The sequence below is a fragment of the Puma concolor genome, chromosome E4 (genome assembly GCF_028749965.1).
Source record: "Puma concolor isolate L17-30 chromosome E4, mPumCon1.1.hap2, whole genome shotgun sequence".
NCBI lineage: Eukaryota > Metazoa > Chordata > Mammalia > Carnivora > Felidae > Puma > Puma concolor.
Window position 1 is genome coordinate 16,548,388 of NC_141683.1, and position 18,828 is coordinate 16,567,215.

An 18,828-nucleotide genomic window follows, 5' to 3' on the forward strand; every position below is an offset into this window, starting at 1 on the left:
AGTTTATCTTTCTTCCTTCCCAGTGGATGGTCTAGAAGAGTGATATTTTCTTTCTTCTTTTTATATGTCTAGTCTATCAAATTTTCTCATGATTTTATCATTGGATTTCTCCCATAGCGTCTGAAGATCAAAGTGTTTCCTCTTACATATCTAGTGTTTTCTTTTTTTTATATACTATATACCTTGCCTTCTTTCTCACATTTTTGCCAATACCATGTGTTCTTGTTTTTTGAATGAGGGCCAGAACTTCTCTGCTCTTTGTTCCTCTGTCTAGGGCCCCTTCTTTGCTGTAGGGGGCCGGTTCTTTCTTCCTGGCCACCTTTCCTTTGGCTCCCCACAAGCAGCACCCTTCCCTCCAAGAGGCCATTCTGTAGGATCACTAGTATTAGTGTTATGGTCCCACGAGCCAATTCTTCCCTTTGTTTTTCAGCATGGAATTCTCTATTAAGTCTATTCAACTTCAGAAAGTTCTTTTCTATTCTCAGCGTGTAAAACCATCACTTTTTCTTCTACTTGTCCCAAGTTATATGGTCATTTCCCCTTGCTCAGCAGATAAATTGCCATTTCTCTTCTCATGCTAAATAAAATTTATCATCAGTTCTATTATTCATCAATTTTCTATTTCATATTGTGTCTATGGTTTGGGACTCTTTGAATTTGAGGCTATTGTACTTACTCTTCTGTGGTTAAGAGTTTCTAAGTATTTCATTTCTTCTGCTGCCTTATAAAACTTCTCTTTTATTTGGTACATCAGGCAGAATGCATTATATTTTTCCATCCAAACAGTCAGTAATCACTTTGTTATTCTCTATTATCTTGGCAGTATATCACTGTTTCTCTTTCCATAACACAGATATTATATTTTAGTGAAGGTAAATCTATATAGATATCGTTTTCTCGCAGACGGTCTTCATGACTTTTGTGTATAATTTTTAGATATCTTAGACCGATTAAAACATAGATGGATTACCATTTTATACAACACTCAAGTTTAACAGGTAATTATTGCATTTTATTCTTTTTATCTCGGGACACATTAACTTCTGTAATTTAATTTTCTTTTAAAGTCTTCTCTCCATATTACTTTTTCTTTGAATTTTTAGTTCTTCATATCTCCTAGATTATTTTCATTCAATTAGTCTATACAGATGCAAAAACAAATATTTTAAGATGACTATACATAGCATTTTACAAAATGTTGAGATTAGAAAGATGCAAATAAATAGTCTTTGCTCTCAAGAAAATCACAATACAGAAGGGAAAGCATATATTTAAGCCAATAGTTAAATTCCAGTGTGATATGCACAGTGACAAAATTATGTAAGTGGACAGAGAGAGGATTATTGACACTGAAGATATCAGAGAATGCTTCACAGAGGGAGGCAGGTGACCCTCGATGGCACGGTTAAAGAAATAGATCATCATACAGACAAGGAGAGAAGAGATGTCTGACAGATGGGATGGCATATGCAAAGTCTTGAGGTAAGGGGCAGCGAGGTCTGTGCTGGCTGCAAAGTAGCATTGACTGGGTAGGTAGGTGTGGGTTGGGGCATTGACGGGGTAGGTAGGTATGGGTGAGCTGTGAGAGATGGGAATAGAAAGGCAGATGTGTGGAGGTCATGAAGCTGTCTTCACTATTCACACTCTAGGAGTAGGGTAAACTTTATTTCTGTATGTGGGAAGAAATTATTAAAGGCAAAGAAGCAAGGAAATGATTTAGTCAGATAAGGCTGATTTGGTCACAGCAGAGGATGTACTTGATGGTAGCAACACAGAAGTCAGCAAGGCAAGTTATGAAGCTACTGTCTAGGAGACAAACATGCAGAGGTGGAACAATAGCGATGGTGATGGTGATGGAAAGGAACAGGCTTGTTTCTGACTGGACACGGACCCCAGAAGGAGAAGAGAGTCTAGGACAGTGGCAGATTTCTGGCTCTGAATGAGGTACTAATCAGGCAGGTAACCCTGGCGAAAGAGTAGTACACCTTATTCATTCTTTGTACTGTAAACAGAGTTCTGTTCTATCAGAAAGCCTGACCTCTTCAACTTCCTGTCATCACTTTCTGTTTTGTAGCTTTGTAAGAAACACATCCCACCGAGGTAGCCAGGAATCTCAGGACAGCTGCAAGTGGTGGATGCCAGAAGTGCAGTAGCTACAATTTACATCATGCTATAGCTCATAAAGTGACTTTTGTATGTAGATTCCTTATGCAAGGACTGACCCACAGAATCAAAATTTTGTTGACCTAGGGAGACCCTAATCTGTGATATTTTTGCTTCCAAAGTTGAACAGTGCTATTTGATACTGAAGAATTTTATTGACATTCTAGGTAAATAATTTATGTTTCAGATATGCCTAAGCATGTTGTGAGGGTTAAGTTGCCTGTCCCAGCAATATTCCAACAAACCAGTTTGCTGGTGGAACTCATACACAAATGCACCCAGATACTTTTCCACATTAAAAATACTCAAATATAATCTGAAAAAAGGTAGAATATGAGTCATTGTCTCCTGGAAGAGCCCAATAATATTCAGATTTAGTTGGGATGCTCCATGTGTCCACACTCATAGCTCATAATTTTCTCCTTCCTTTTCCCCTCAGTAAATCCCATGGGTATTGTCTCTTCTAGATACTGGAAGTACTTTTACTGATCTGCCAAAGTTCGTGGATGTTTCAAATGTTCTTCTAGTGCATTCCAGGGTTTTATTTTCAGACTTTCTTCTTTTCTCCTTGGTAGACTTACCCCATCCCCAAGTTCCCCAAGAACATCCCCAAGAAAGATGGTTATCTTTCTCATCTTTCCTTTGGTGTGCTCAAAACACTCAGCTGGAATGGAATCCCTAGTACACACTTGTCACCAATGCACAAAGTAGATCTGCTTCCTTTTGCTGTATAATTATTATTTCCATTCTTGATATATTTCTTAAGGCTTCACTTGTAACAACACTTCCCTAACAGTGTTTACATCTGTCAGTCAGCATAAAGTACCTCCCTTTCCTCTAGTGGGACTAAAGAATATTTAATTTTCCCTCAGTGTTCCTAAGAGTATCGTTCTTGCTCACAGTACTTATTAGTTGCCTCCATTCCTCCACCTAATCCCACCCCCGCCTCTACCACATACACCTCTGTGGACTCCAGATGCACCTTTTCCCCCTGTATGCTTCATCTGTTCCCAATGTGATCCAGATGCCTTGTATTTCCTTCCAGGGAAAAGCAGGATCTTTACAAGCCATCCCCCGTGAGTCATCTTTCTGTCTTTGTGCCCAAGTTTGTTGTATTTTCCCCCCTGTGCCACGGTGCATATGGCTCTTCTCCTTCCCGGCACAGACGTATAATACCGTCACCTTCTGTTCTCTTATTCCTGCTCTTCTACGTGCTCCTGGTATACCTTTTCACCTCATGTGCTGCTCGGCTGTGTCATCTTTTCTCATTGCAAGCATCTATCAATATTTCTTGCTTTAGGAGGGCAGGTTGCTTCTCCTGCTTTAGGAGAGCAAGAGATGTTTCTGTTTCTCCTAGTTTAGGTATACCTGACTTTATACTATTGCATATGTGTAGATTTCACTCTCCAGCACTGCAGTGTTTCCCCTGATCTTCCTCGTCCCAGTAGGAATATGCAGTGTTGTGCCTTTCTTTTGAAACAGACTCTAGGGAGGTGCCTGGGTGGCTCAGTCGGTTGAACATCATGGTCATGATCTCGTGGTCTGTGAGTTTGAGCCCCGCGTTGGGCTCTGTGCTGACAGCTCAGAGCCTGGAGCCCGCTTTGGATTCTGTGTCTCCCTCTCTCTCTGCCCCTCCCCTGCTCAAGCTCTGTCTCTCTCTCTGTCAAAAATAAATAAACATTAAAAAAAATTTTTTTTACATAAAAACAAACAGACTCTGGGGTCATCATTTGCCTTTTCATTTATATTCATTATTACATCAGGTAAACACTTGTTCAGTATGTTAAGAGCAAGGCCTAGTGTGAGTTCTATGCTCATCAAAATGAAGAAGACATAGTTAATGTGCTGTTTTGTACAATATAATCTCATTCCTAAGATTTTAGAGAAAGCAAATTTCTTCAACGTTTATTTATTTTTGGGACAGAGAGAGACAGAGCATGAACGGGGGAGGGGCAGAGAGAGAGGGAGACACAGAATCGGAAACAGGCTCCAGGCTCCGAGCCATCAGCCCAGAGCCCGACGCGGGGCTCGAACTCACAGACCGCGAGATCGTGACCTGGCTGAAGTCGGACGCTTAACCGACTGCGCCACCCAGGCGCCCCGAAAGCAAATTTCTTATACAAAATTGTTTTTGTGTCTGTCAGAACACACAAACAGGGTTCTGTATGTCTACAATTTACATAAATTATATAGCTATTCCTCATTATAGACGAGTTATTTTCTTTTCTTTTTTATAGAGTTTATTTATTTTCAGAGAGAGAGAGAGAGAGAGAGAGAACAAACAAACAGGGGAGGGGCAGAAGGAAAGGGAGAGAGAGAATCCCAAACAGACTCTGTGCAGGTGGCACAGAGCCCAAGGTGGGGCTCAATCTAGTGAACCATGAGATAACGATCTGAGCCAAAACCAAGAGCTGGACTCTTAACCAGCTGAGCCACCCAGGCACCCCTAACTTTTTCTTGAAGGACCTCTATTTCGTAGAGCCAAGTTGTCTTCTCTCCCTGTGTTCCACAATGACCCAGGTTGTCAATTTCATAAATTCAGTTTGCTTACTCATCAGTGTGACACAGCAATGCTGTAGCAATACACACTCTCCTTTGTGTTCCACATATTTACTCGGTCTTCTTGGTGTCTTGCTTAGAATTTTCCCTTAGGTAGCCACAATGTACACATTTCACCCTCTATGGTATGTGTTATTCATCATTGACTCCACAGAAATTATAAAATACAAACTATGTTCATTAACTTTTGTCTCCCAGTCAGGTCTTCTTCTACATGTTCAGTTCATAGTAATTCTCCCTGGGAACATTGTAACTTTTCTCCCCTGGCACAGAAAATATCTCTACAAACAGTGGTCATCATGCTCTTTTGTGCTGGAAGAGGTATTGTTTTTCTTCTTAAATATTAAGTCTTTAAGGAACCTTGCTCCTGCATCAGTTTCATCCGTTTATGTAGCTTTCAGCTAAGTAAAAACACGAAACACCTAAATTATCCTCTTTCTGTCCAGTGCTTACTTGTCCTTTGTTCCTCAGGGCTTGGGAATTTCAGTCTTCTTCTATTTGAACACTAAGCTAGTACACTGTTAATTTTTAAAGTATTCATTCATTCTCCAAATATTTATAGTGCACATGTGTGTGCCAGGCAATCTTCTAGGTCTGATAATATGGAAGCGAACATAAACTCCTGCCTTCATAAACCTTACATCTTAAATAGGAAGACAGAAGACAACTGAATGAATAAGCAAAATTCAGTTTACTGTATTAAGAGGCATTAAATGCTTGTTGGAAAAACAATACACCAGGGAATTGTGATAAGAAATGTATATGTGGGTACTGTTGTATGTATTGCAGGGGGATAGGATTTTGCACTTTTAATAGGCACCTAGAGAAGGACTCAGTTGAAGGGTGAGGGAGTGAGCCATTGATATCTGAGTGAGGAATATTCCAGGTGACAGGAACAGGAATTTAAAGGCTCTAACCTGGGAGTATGCACTGGTGTCAATGGGATACTGGGAGGAAGTCGCAGTACAGTTAGTGAGGAAGACGGAGGAGGTAAGTAAGGTTAGAGAGAAGATGGGTTCAGGCTGGGCAGGGCCTTGTAGGCATTTTACATTTCATAAAGTCCGTATTGGAGGTCTCTTCATAAATGCAAACTTTATTCCTCATGGACCTCACGACCATTACTGTTCCTGTCCCCCCCACCCCCCTTTCTAGGGGCTGCTGACTTTTCTCCAATGGGCTAAAGGACTTTCCCCTGAGGGCTCCCTCCCTTCACTTTCTCCTCTCTTCTCCTTTTCCTTTTCCTGTTTCTTCTTTCACAATTGATCTCAACAAATATGGTATCTTATACTTATTTACAAACCTTTTCCTTCTATCTATGATAACCCCAGGGTATCAAGTTTTCTAAGGACATCGCATTTTTTATTCATTCTCAGGTCAAACAAGAACATGCACACTCAATAAATGTTTGCTGCAGGCATGGCAAGAGTGGAACTTCAGGACCATTTTCTGATTTCCAGCTGTTTCCTTTCTTACTTGGCTTTAGGTGCATGACATAAATCAGACTCTCTCCTTGTGAACTGTCGGTCCATTTCTTCCATTCTTTTTTTAAAGTTTGCTTCCCGGAGAAACACAACTTTCTGTTCACTCTTCTCATGAGTTACCCCTGAGATCGTCCCAGGCAGCGTATCTTTGCTTGCTTACTGCCTTCACTTTGTCTTTGCTTCTCTTCGGCACCCTCGTCACCTCAGGGACACTACAGATGGTTTATGTCTAACTTTGTGTACACATCCTCAATTGATGTTTGTTGGTTTTTCTGTTAGCCCTCTAGTGGAGTACAAGGGGGTTGCAGAACCCTCGATTTACAGCTAGAAACGATTCCGTGTAGTCCAACATTGCTAGACACATGAAGAGGCAGGGCTTTCCTCTTTGCCTCACATACGTAAAGGTGGAGTGCACAGCCGCATAGTTGGGCTGCCATTTGCCTGAGGTGTTATTTCTTCCTCTCCGGAAAAGGAATGGTGATGTGAACTTTTGGGTCACCCTAGGTGCATTGTTACATCGTTTTTCCCATTTTCTACTTCCTAAATGATATTCAGAATCCCATTTTCTCTGTGAAAACTTTCTGAATAACCCCAGGCAACCCTTCATTCTTTCTCCCTGCTCTGAGTTATTTTATCCTTCATAGTTGATACTGCTTATTTTGACGTTCACCAACAATGTCTAATACGTGCATATTTATTTACACATATATTTATATTTACTTATATTTCTTGTTCCTTCCATTAGGTTGTTAGGTCCTAAGGGCAGAGTAACCCTCTCTCTCTCTCTCTCTCTCTCTCTCTCTCTCTGTCTCTCAAAATCTATTCTGGGGCACCTCGGTGGCTCAGTCGGTTAAGCGTCCGACTTCAGCTCAGGTCATGACCTCACAGTTTGTGAGTTCAAGCCCCGTGTCGGGCTCTGGGCTGATGGCTCGGAGCCTGGAGCCTGCTTCAGATTCTGTCTGTCTGTCTGTCTCTCTCTCTCTCTCTCTGCCCCTCCCCCACTCACACTCTGTCTCAGTCTCTCTCTCGAGAATAACATTAAAAAAAATCTATTTCTTTCTCCTTGTATGCACAACACAAAGTGATGATTTTTCTTTTTTTTAATTTATTTTTGAGAGATAGAGATAGAGAAGACAGATAGAACCAATGGGAGAGAGGCAGAGAGAGGGGGACAGAAGATCCAAAGTGGGTTCCTTACTAACAGCGGAGAGTCTAATGGGGGGTTTGAACTCTTGAACCACAAGATCATATGACCTGAGCTGAAGACTTAACCAATTGAGCCACCCAGGTGCCCCAAGCAATGATTTTCTTAAAGTGTTCAATAGTAAATTTTAAAAATGTCCACAGAACATGATCTTTTTATTCAAGTTCTCTATTTATTGCCCTACCGTTGGAACTACTGATATGTCATCTTAATGCCCCTTTCCTCATGGACTCCTGTCTCCTAGTTTTTTTGGGAAGGGTTCATCACTATAGACCCAGGAAAATCAACTTTGATCACTTATTTCATTTTCTGTGTATTTTACTTTTCTTGAAATCTTCCCCATGCAGTTGTTTTTCTTCATAATCAGAGTAAAACAACTTGTTTCTTCATCGTTCTTCCTTCCTCTGAGTTATCTTCTTCTATACCATGATACACATACAAGGATAGCTTTTGTAGTTCATGTACCTTGATTTTCTGCAAACTTCAACTTAATAATTGCTCCCCCTTAACAAAAAAAGTGGTTCTTATTCAAGAACATTTTACAGATCTAATGCAAAAGTGATATACATTTTTTGTGAACAATTTGAAAAAATTACCCATTAAAATAGTCTGGAATACAATTTCCTGAAGTTAATTATGCTTGTGTGTCTTGTGTGTGTGTGTGTGTGTGTGTGTGTGTGTGTGTGTGTGTAGTAGTCTACTTCTCTTCACAAATGTATAATATACATCCTGTCTTATTCTTTTTAAAATTTTTTTAATGTTTATTAATTTTTGAGAGAGAGAGAAAGAGAGGGAGAGAAAATGAATGAGTGGGGGAGGGGCAGAGAGAGAGAGAGAGACAGACAGACAGACAGAATCTGAAGCAGGCTCCAGGCTGTGAGCTGTCAGCACAGAGCCCGATGCAGGGCTAGAACGCACGAACCAGAAGACCATGACCTGAGCTGAAGTCGGACGCTTAACCCACTGAATTACCCAGGTGCCCCTACATCCTGTCTTATAAGTCATTTTCCCCATGGCATTAAACTGCCTTCTACTCTAACATATTTACATTGTTTTTCATATTACTAAAACAATGATTATTTATTGGATAAGATATAAATAAGAAAAAGAAAATAAAAATTGCTTATAACCAACTACTCAGGATAAGCACTGTTCCTGTTTTCATCTATGTAGCATATAGTGAACTGTATTACATGTCACAATATATTTTCCAATACTAATTTTTAACATATTAGGACAACGTTAGAACAATATTTTTCCCTATGTATATTCAGTGATTTGTTTGATCAAATTAGATTACTAAATATATTAGTTCCCAATGCTTTTTTCTTACAACTCTGCAATTAGCTTCACTTTAGAAATATTTTGATTTATAGTCCTGTTTTTATTTTTTTAATCTTGATAAATTCCTATCCTAAATTGAACTGCTAGGCTATGATATACGTTGCTAAATTGTCTTCCATATAACATGCATCCATTTACATGTGAATTGGGGTTAGAGTATATGTGAGTGCTCATTTACATGATATCTTGATATTACAGTTTTACCATGATTTTGTTTTAGTTTTTCTTTCCTTTTCCTTTTTTTCTTTTCTAAATTAAAAGGCATAATGTGCTATCATATTATTTTGTAACTTTATATTTCCTGAAATAATAATGAAATATAAAAATTTTAAAAGAGTAGTGGGCTTTTGTATTTCTTCTTTTTGGGGACTGCTTATTCTCATTGATTAGGATATTTTTTTCTTATTTATTTTGGAGTAATCTCTTTATAGCAAAGTTGGTAACTGTCATATAGGTTGTAAATGGTCTTCCTGGTTTATTTTAAATTTACCTTTTATATTTTTCATAGTGATTTCTGATATGTACATACTTTAGCTAATTTATAGATTTATTTTGATATGTGTATTCAGGAAGGCTATTCTATACTTCAGACTCGGTAAACATTCACTTTTTTTTTTAATTGCAGTGAATTGGGTATATGATGTGAGGGTAAGCAAGGTTTTGCTTTTCTTGAAATGATACAAACTGCATTTTCTACTATTATTCCTATTATTCTATATATTATTCTTCACAGATTTGAAATTTATTTTGTAAAATACATGCACGAAATAATTCTTTCAGGTTTACACAGCCTCACTCTTTTTTCTCTTTGTCTATTTATTTTGCTTATATAATGTAATTCATCTTTCTTCATTTGATTCCTGGCTCAGTTCATTTTTCCAGAGTCAAGTTGTCGGTGTGTTACGCTTTTGGCATCTGTGTAGGAAAATCCTCCCTTCCCTGCCCTCCTGCCCCACCCTCGCCACCCCATCCTTAAATTACAGAAGGCCATTGTCCCATCTCACTTTTGCCCATCTCCTGACTTTCTACCATGGTAATCTAGTAAAGACCTCCGAGTTCTGTGTGACTTTATTATTTCACCTCCCATCCCTTCCTTTCCCCCCACAATGCCAAACAATTGTTCATGAATTCATTTTGCACCAACTGCATCACTTGTCCACACTCTTTGTAAACCCCCGAAACCATTATTTTGGCTTCCGGCAAATCACAACTTACCTTTGCGCTGTGTGGTCGAGTACCTGGCCACTTAGTCTCTTGCCCGGCGTCTTCGAGTCCCGCGCGCTCGGCTCGTCCAGCGACTCCTGCGTGTTCCGGTTCCTGCCGTGTTCCGATTCCGTGTCGTGCAGTCTCTTCCAGCTCCGCGTGCGCTGTGTGCTGTCGCGTGTATCTTCGTGGTAACGGAGCGTTCTCATTTGGGGCAGTACAAGGGCCGTATTTTTCCCTGCAGCTGAGTTATTCCCTTTGTGCCTCACCTATTTTTAAGTCTTTAAATGTACTCCAAGGTCATCTTTAAAGCCCTTTCTGTATCTCAGCTGCTTCACGTTCCTTCCACCTCCACCCGGTGTACGTCAATCGTGTTCTTCTTCGGGCCCAGGTAGTTCACCGGATTTACGGCAGCTACTTTTTGTCTCTCTTCAGGTGAGTCTGCTTTTGTTCTTCACACTCTTCTAAGGATGTTTTTGCTTTTTTATCCAGGTGTCCTTATTTTCCGTCTACCTTTTGATAAATGATTTGTTTTCCCTTTACTTTTTTTTTTCTCGCTTAGTTTTTCTCCGTATTGTGAAGTCTCTTGCATTTCACACTGCAATTTTCTTTTTATCCAGTCTCTTGTCACCTTTGTGTCTGAAGAGCATTATGTCTTGTTTAATCTTTCATGTTATTGCAGCTGAGCTAAATCACCTTTGCTTTTCATAAATGATCCATTCTCCCTTTTAAACCATAGTAAGTACTTTTATATATATTTACTTTTTAAAGTGATGGTCCATCTGATTTTTTTTTGTACCTAATATTCTTTTATTTTGCTTCAACTTGTTTTATAAGTCTGTCACTCTCCGCATTCCTCAATTACTTGTGGATTCTGTATTTTTCTCTTTTAAATTCTGAAAACATACTGGCTTTCTAATAGATTCAAAGTGTATTATTTTTTTACTCCTTAAATCCTAAATTGCTTTATTAATTAAAAATAATTTATTCAAATGGAGACTTACAGAATACCTATTTATTTATCCACATGCCGAGAACAAAGAGGGATACACAAGAAGTGTTGGGGGAATATTAATCTGGTCTATATGAGCCAGGGAAGACTTTAGAGAGGGTAAGAATTTGAGCAAGATTTAAAGGATTGATAGGTTTTGGGTGGTTTAACAAGAGGAAAGGTTGCCAAACACCACAATTTTTCTTTTATGGTTTAGACAACAATTCACAGTTTTGGAGACAGACCAAACTAAAGTGATTCAAAGACAGTCAGGCACTAACAATCACCAGCATATCAGTTCCATTTATTTTCAGTGAGAAGATAGAGAAAAAGGATGCAGGAAAAAATGAACTGAAAAATGAACTTTAAAACCATTAACATGAGGGTAATCCCTTTAAAGGATTACAGCCATATGTGTCAGGTGGTTAGAGAGCTACAACCTTTCTCTTGTCACCACTTTTCTTACTTTCTGAATCATTGTTGCCTTGTTTCCACTTTTTATCTATTATGCTACATTCATCATCGACCAATCTGTAAATCAATGAATACTGTTCAGAAAAATGCCATGTGCTGTGGGAGATACAAAAAGGACTGCTTTCAAGGAGCTTTTAGTCTCATACAGAAGCAAATAATTAAACTTATAATTTTGAATAAGTTTAGAACATAAAATGAAATGATAAAATATTGATGAAGCTGTAAGGCTGTATGAATTCAGAAAATACAAAAAAAAACCCCACCAAAATTCAGAAAATAACTGGTGGTGGAATTAATCAACAAAGTTGTTATGTAGATACAAAAATGTAGCTGGACCTTGAGAGGTACAGGTAAGTAGAACAGAGCAGGAGAAAATTCTAAGGATATTAATATCTAAAGATAATTACATGTCTTAGCTCATGAAGTCAGTGATGAGCATGACTTATACATCCGTTAACTTGTTAATTTATCTAACCATCAAATATTGAGCATGTTTTACATGCCCAGTTTTCTTTTCAGCTCTGAAATTGGTGATATAGCGATGAATAAGATAGACGATATCTTTGCACAAATGAGGTTTAGATGCTCTGGAGAGGCTCTACTCAATAAAGAAAAGAACAAGTGAGCAGAGAAGCTGATATTCATTCAATAGCAGAAGTGCTATGAAGAACTTAAATAGAATAATGTGATAGGGAGAGAGTAAGGAAGGAATATAATTAGTTTGGGTAATCGGGAGCTGCCTCCAAATGATGAGAACACAGCTACATAGAAATGTAGACAACATATTCCAGAGAGTGGGAGAAACACTTAGATAGAGCTTAAGGCATGAATGTGATTGGATTTGTTGTAAGAATGGAAAGAAGAGTCATGGTTGAGGTAGAAGGTAGTAGGAAATAAGATATGAGAGGTAGATGTACGCAGACCATACAGGGCTATTCTGGCCATGAAAAGTGTCTTTGGTCATTGAATGCACCCCTTTGTGAATTGTTTGCTCAAAATTATGCCCATTGTTTTTGATAAGTGTGGTTTTCTTTTTTTTTAATTATTTAAAAGTTTGTTTTAGGGGCGCCTGGGTGGCGCAGTCGGTTAAGCGTCCGACTTCAGCCAGGTCACGATCTCGCGGTCCGTGAGTTCGAGCCCCGCGTCAGGCTCTGGGCTGATGGCTCGGAGCCTGGAGCCTGTTTCCGATTCTGTGTCTCCCTCTCTCTCTGCCCCTCCCCCGTTCATGCTCTGTCTCTCTCTGTCCCAAAAAACATAAATAAACACTGAAAAAAAAAAAATTAAAAAAAAAAAAAAAAAAGTTTGTTTTAATATTTACTGAGAGAGAGAGAGAGAGAGAGAGAGAGAGAGAGAGAGCAAGAGAGGGGCAGAGAGGGAGAGAGAGAATCCTAAACAGGCTCTGTGTCATCAGAATGGAGCCCCACATGGGGCTTGAACCCACAAACCTTGAGAGCATGACCTGAACTGAAATCAAAAGTCAGATGTTTAACTGACTGAGCCATACAGGCACCCATTGTTTTCTTATTATTATCCTGCTTGAAGTTTATATAACTTCTTAAATTTTAGGCTGGATAGATGCCTTTTATCAGTTTTATAAAAATCTTCAAGCAAAAAATCTTTTTAAAAAAAAACATTTACTTATTTTGAGAGACAGAGAGAAATAGAATGTAAGCTGGGGAGGGGCAGAGAGAGAGGGAAACAGAGAATCCCAAGCAGGCTCCACGCTGTCAGCACAGACAATGTGGAGCTTGAACTCATGAACCCTGATATCATAACCTGAGCCGAAATCAAGAGTTGGACGCTTGAGTGAACCAAACAGGCACCCCCAAATTATCTTTTAATATTGCTTTTGTCTAAATCTTTCCTCTTCTTCTGGACCTCCCATTACATATGTGTTAGGCCTCAGCACCCTGTTCATATGCTTCTTAAATCATTTCCTATATTTTGTACCCTCTTATTTCTTTGTGCTTTGATCTGTTTCTATCAAATTTTTCATCTAGTTGACTAGCCCTAATTCTTTCTGCTGTTTTATTTATTGAGGATTTTTTTAGGTGTGTAATTTCTATTTGATATTAAATAGTTGTTTTAAAGTCTCTTTGCTTGAATGTATTATATGGTTATTTTAAAGTCCTTGTCTGTCTGCTTCAATATCTGGACTACTTGTGGGTCTGCATATATGGTCTGTTTATTTTTTTAATTCATGATCATAATCCTACTTCTTGGTATGCTTGGTTTTTGTAAATTAAATGATGGATATGGTATACTGACAATTTTAGAATCTTCAGGAAACTCTCTTTTGGCCTGCAGAGGATTTGATTGTTTTCTGTCAGGGAAATAGAAGACAGACAGATCATGTTTAGTGAAGTCAAATCCCTTTTGAGGTTGCCTTATTCTTAGAGTTCAGTTTACTATAGGTCTTAACTGACCTGAGATGTCTATCATGGGATGTCTATCGTGGCCCTTGTTCATTAATGACTCTTGAACTCTATATCCAATACTAGGAAATTGCTGATGTTTCTGTTTGGCTTTTTGACTTCTTAAAGTTGCTTTCTATTTTGTTGGTTGGGAGAAGGATCTGGACTATGGGTATAGATTTTGAATCATTGACATAGATGTGTTAACTGAGGGTTGCCTGGGTGGCTCAGTCAGTTAAGCATCTGACTTCAGCCTAGGTCATGATCTCGCTGTTCTTGAGTTTGAGCCCCACATCGGGCTCTGTGCTGATAGCTCAGATCCTGGAGCCTCTTTTGAATTCCGTGTCTCCCTTTTTCTCTGCCCCTTCCCCACTCCTGCTCTGTCTCTCTATCAAAAACAAACAAACAAACAAAAAAACAAAAACAAAAAAGGTTAAGTGAAAGCATGCAGAAAGAGAAGAGTGTTTTGGACAAATGTGGAAGGATTAAGATGCAAAAGTAAAGAGAGACAGAACTTTGAGGAACACCAACAATGCACACATGACTACTGTAGGACTAAGAAGCAAAATACAGTAAGAAGAGGTAAGAGGAGAAGCCAAGAGTGGAGTTTAATGGAAGCCAAAGACAGAATTTCATGAAAATGTTCTCAAGTTTCCAAAGACTGAGATATCCAAGAGCCTGGGAACTGTGAAGGGTAAACAAACAAAAGAACTGTGGAGGGTTTATTCATTCTGTTTTGCAAGCTAACAAGTCAGTCTACCACAATTTCAAGGTACTGATAGAAGCCATGAGACTCTTGAGTCAGAATACAAAGGACTATATTGTCTGTGACTGAAAAGACGCCATGAACTTTGCATTTGCATCTGCTCTCATGTCTTCCAAGTTCCGCGAGGCAGTGAAGAGTGGACCCAGGTGATGCTGCACACACCGTGAGTGTACATGACAGGTATGGATCTTGACCCCAATCTTTTAACATGTACTGTGAGCAAAATTACCCAAATTTTCCTGGGAGGGAGATATTATCTCCGATATACTGGGTAGCAAATAACATGCTTACTTCTAAGAAGACACGGTATATAGAAATCTTTGAAAAGATATTCCACAACAAAAAGCTATCAGTGTCTCTGTTCTCAAGATGTGCAAAAATATGAGAAATTCCTAGAACACTGTCTCCTATAAAAGGGAGAGACAAAAATAGTTACCAACAAAACTAATATTTAGTTATGTATCTTGTGCTATTATTTATCTCATTTACTTGTCAAAACAACTCTTAGGTACTTTCCCTTTTTGTCTTCGTTTTACATATAAAAGTAGATACTGATGAACTTGTCCTAAGTCCCACAGCTAGCAAGTGGCAAAGCTGTATCAACTTGAATACTCTTTGAAGTCCTACCGTGTCCTGACACACGGTCTATGCAAAAAGGGTGTAAACCACATTCATTGGCTATAGTAACATCATGGTCACTGGTGACTTCACTAAATGTCATTTCAGTGGAGTTCCAGGGACAGAATACAGATTAGAACTAATTGCAAAGTGATTGGGGGCAGGTATAAATGGAGGTAATGTACACAAAAACTTAGATGTTTGATTGCAAAGAGAGAGTAGAAACAAAGGACTCAAGAAAGAAAAATTAAATATATATATATTTAATTCTGAGAGTTGTTTGCTTGGCTATTCAGGGGAAGGAATTTAAAAAGGAAAAATATAACATGGGAGATGGAAGGGGCAATTGACAATATTTCAAGAAAGAAGGTCAAAGAAGATGAAGTCCAGTGTGACACATGGAAAGATAGGAGAGCCAGCTCCTCTTCCATTGGAGCAAGAGGATTTTGCAGCTGTGCTGAGGTTGAAGTACCTATTTGATGGCTTCTCTTTGATCTGTGAGGTGGAAGGTAAGGTCATCTGCTGAGTTTAAAATACAGGTGACTTGGGGCGCCTGGGTGGCGCAGTCGGTTAAGCGTCCGACTTCAGCCAGGTCACGATCTCGCGGTCCGTGAGTTCGAGCCCCGCGTCGGGCTCTGGGCTGATGGCTCAGAGCCTGGAGCCTGTTTCCGATTCTGTGTCTCCCTCTCTCTCTGCTCCTCCCCCGTTCATGCTCTGTCTCTCTCTGTCCCAAAAATAAATAAACGTTGAAAAAAAAAATACAGGTGACTGAAGAAAGCAGTTTGATTTTGAGAATAGAGTAGCGCTCTGTGAAGAACAGGCGAGAGAGTCTACAAGGAGTAGCATGTGAGTTTCTTTAGTGGTACTCAGGTGCTGTGCTGCGGAGATGGACAAACTGGGCAGCTGGGTGGATCATGGTTGAGATTTGCCAGGACAAGGGAAATAGGGGAAATGAGGATACTGGAAAAAAAAAAAAAAAGGGTGATTGATGTGGTGGGCCATGAAACCAAAGCTGGACAGGAAAAGAAGTGAGGTCAGTGGGAAATTGAGAAAGCAGGAGAAATAAGGAGAAAGCAGAGGGGTGGCCAATGAACTTAAAATCCTCATAAGTAAGCATTATGTGGTAAAGTAATTGAGTGAATAAGCCGGAATAAATAGAGTGTTGGAGTTCTGTTTTTTAAAATGAAGTTTTGCTTGTGGCGCCTGGATGGCTCAGTTCACGATCTCATGGTTTGTGAGTTCGAGACCCGCATGGACTGGCTGCCGTCAGTGTGAAGCCTGATTTGGATCCTCTGTCCTCCTTTCTTTCTGCCCCTCCCCCACCTCAAAATTAAATAAACATTAAAAAATGAAGTTATGTTTCATTTGCCATCAAAAACCATAACCTCTGCTTTTTTTCCACCCTGTCAAGAATTTTATGATCATAGACAGGAAAACTTGAGAATTAAGACCATGAACCTCTTTTTTTCCCACTGATCAAATGTTGAAGTGGGCAGTTTCTATGGCCAACACAGATAAAATACTTTGTGATGTTGCCAGGAAGAAAGACTCAGCCAGGACAGAGCACCTAAATTATAGGAAGCTCTCTGTCAGAGGAAATAAGGTGTCCAGGGCAAAGAAAATGTATGTTCTCACATTGTTACAGCACTAGTGTTACACAGCTATGAAACACACCTGGCACAAGACTTGGGTATGGTGAAGAGCAGCCCAGTGAACGTGGGGGTGCAGATATCTTTTCACGGTTCGATTTTGTTTCCTCATGCATATACTCAAAAGTAAAATTGTCGGGTCGTGCTGTAGTTGTATTTTAATTTTTGAATAATTTTGATTTCCATAATGTTTACCAATTTATATTCTCACCAACAGTGCACTGAGTTCCTTTTTCTCCATATCCTCACCAGAATTTGTTATTGCTTTTTTAAAATTTATTTTTACGTTTTTGTTTGTTTGTTTGTTTTATAATAGCCATTCTAACAGGTATGAGGTGATATCTCACTGGGGGAAGTGGTCAAAGGGTACAAACTTTCAGTTACAAGATGAGTAAGTTCTGGGGATCTAATGGTGACTATAGTTAATACCATTATACCATGTATGTAAATGTTACTGAGATCAGATCTTAAAATTTTCACCACACAAAAAAAATTGCAATTATGTGAGGTGGTGGATATGTTAACCAACCTTGCTGTGGTAAGCATTTTGTAATGTATACATATATCAAATCATTACATTGTATACATTAAACTTACACAGTGTTGTGTGTTAATTATATCTCAAACAGCTGGGAAAAAATGAAGCACATCTATTCTCAGTATCACCCTGAGATCTAATGTTGATATTGGTAGTTCTGATAGAAGTGAGGTTTGTTTTCATTTGCCCTTCACCTCTCCTTCTGTGTTTTACCCCCAGTTCTTGATAACCTTTCTCTTCTTAGGTATCCAGGGCACCTGAACTCCAACCCATGGCTGCATTAGCTGCAACACAACTGGCGGGGGGGTAATTTTCAGACTTTGCAGCATGTGATTATATGGTGAAAACTTCCTCTTGAAATTTACTCTTTTCTTGTAATTTCTTTCACTTGTTACGTTTTTTTCTCCATTTTAAACAGTCCTTTCCACCTCCTGAATGACCTTCTCTTTCTCTTATGTATTGATATGCTCAAAGTCTTGATTATTACCTTTACAGAAGACATTGCTAATTGCTTATCAATGTCTATTATATTCTTGTATGCTAGTTGCATGTCAGTTTTTCTTTTCCTCTTAGTAGAAAACCCTGGTTTTAATCGAATTCATTGTTCAACAGCTTAAAAAGCATTCGTTCTAGTCTCTCAGGCTGCAGGATGGGATCCCGTGACTAGAGTGTCCAATCATCCTGGTCTGCCTGGGACTGCCGGGTTTTCTGTGTTGGGAGACATTCAATAATTAGACTGGGAATATCACAGGCAAACCTGGGTTAACTGGTCATCTCACATCTGACTTGTTTCTAGTCAATAGTATGTGAAGGAAATGTCATGTGGGATATAGCTTTCTCTTTTAAAGACAGTGGGCCAGCTCTCTTTCTCTTTCTGCCTGATGAGATTATTAGTGCTCCAAAAACCATCTTGGAATTTGATTAGGCCTTCAGGAAGTAGAGCAGAAAACTTAGGTGCTTGAATTCCTGATGATGCTGTGGAGTCACCCACTATTATACTGCTTCAAATACTCTAAATTTTTTTTTTTTAGGTGAACATAATTGCAGGTGTATGGCCCCCTTCCCTTCCCTGCCCTTCCCTTCCCTTCCCTTCCCTTCTTTCCTTTTCTTTCCCTTTCCCTTCCCCTCCCCCCTCCTCTTCCCTTCTTCTGTATTTCTAAGGCAGAGAGATAACATCTTTCACTTTATTGGCATAATATTGTTTGGTCTTACCTGGAGTTCTAGATCCATGTGGGTAGCTTTATTGGCCAGCTCTATTTAGATGATCTATGTGCCAAATCAAAACTTATCATCATCTTGTGAAAGTACGCTTCTCCACTGCATTCCTTATCACGGTACATAGACAGATCTTCATGTTGTACTAGAGAAAAGTCAGGTAGTCATTCTTGAATTTCTCTCACATCCAGTTGATGGCCAGGCTCTTT

General features: G+C 39.2%; 1 long non-coding RNA gene across 1 annotated transcript in view; it reads right to left on the reverse strand.

Moving 5' to 3' along the window:
• The window catches only part of LOC147572482 (uncharacterized), a 31,626-nt gene extending 21,578 nt beyond the window's left edge, over window positions 1–10,048 (reverse strand). Inside the window, exon 1 of the long non-coding RNA XR_015246342.1 lies at window positions 9,967–10,048. This is a non-coding gene — a long non-coding RNA (uncharacterized LOC147572482). The remainder of the gene's footprint in view (window positions 1–9,966) is intronic.
• Between the last annotated feature and the right edge of the window lie 8,780 nt (window positions 10,049–18,828).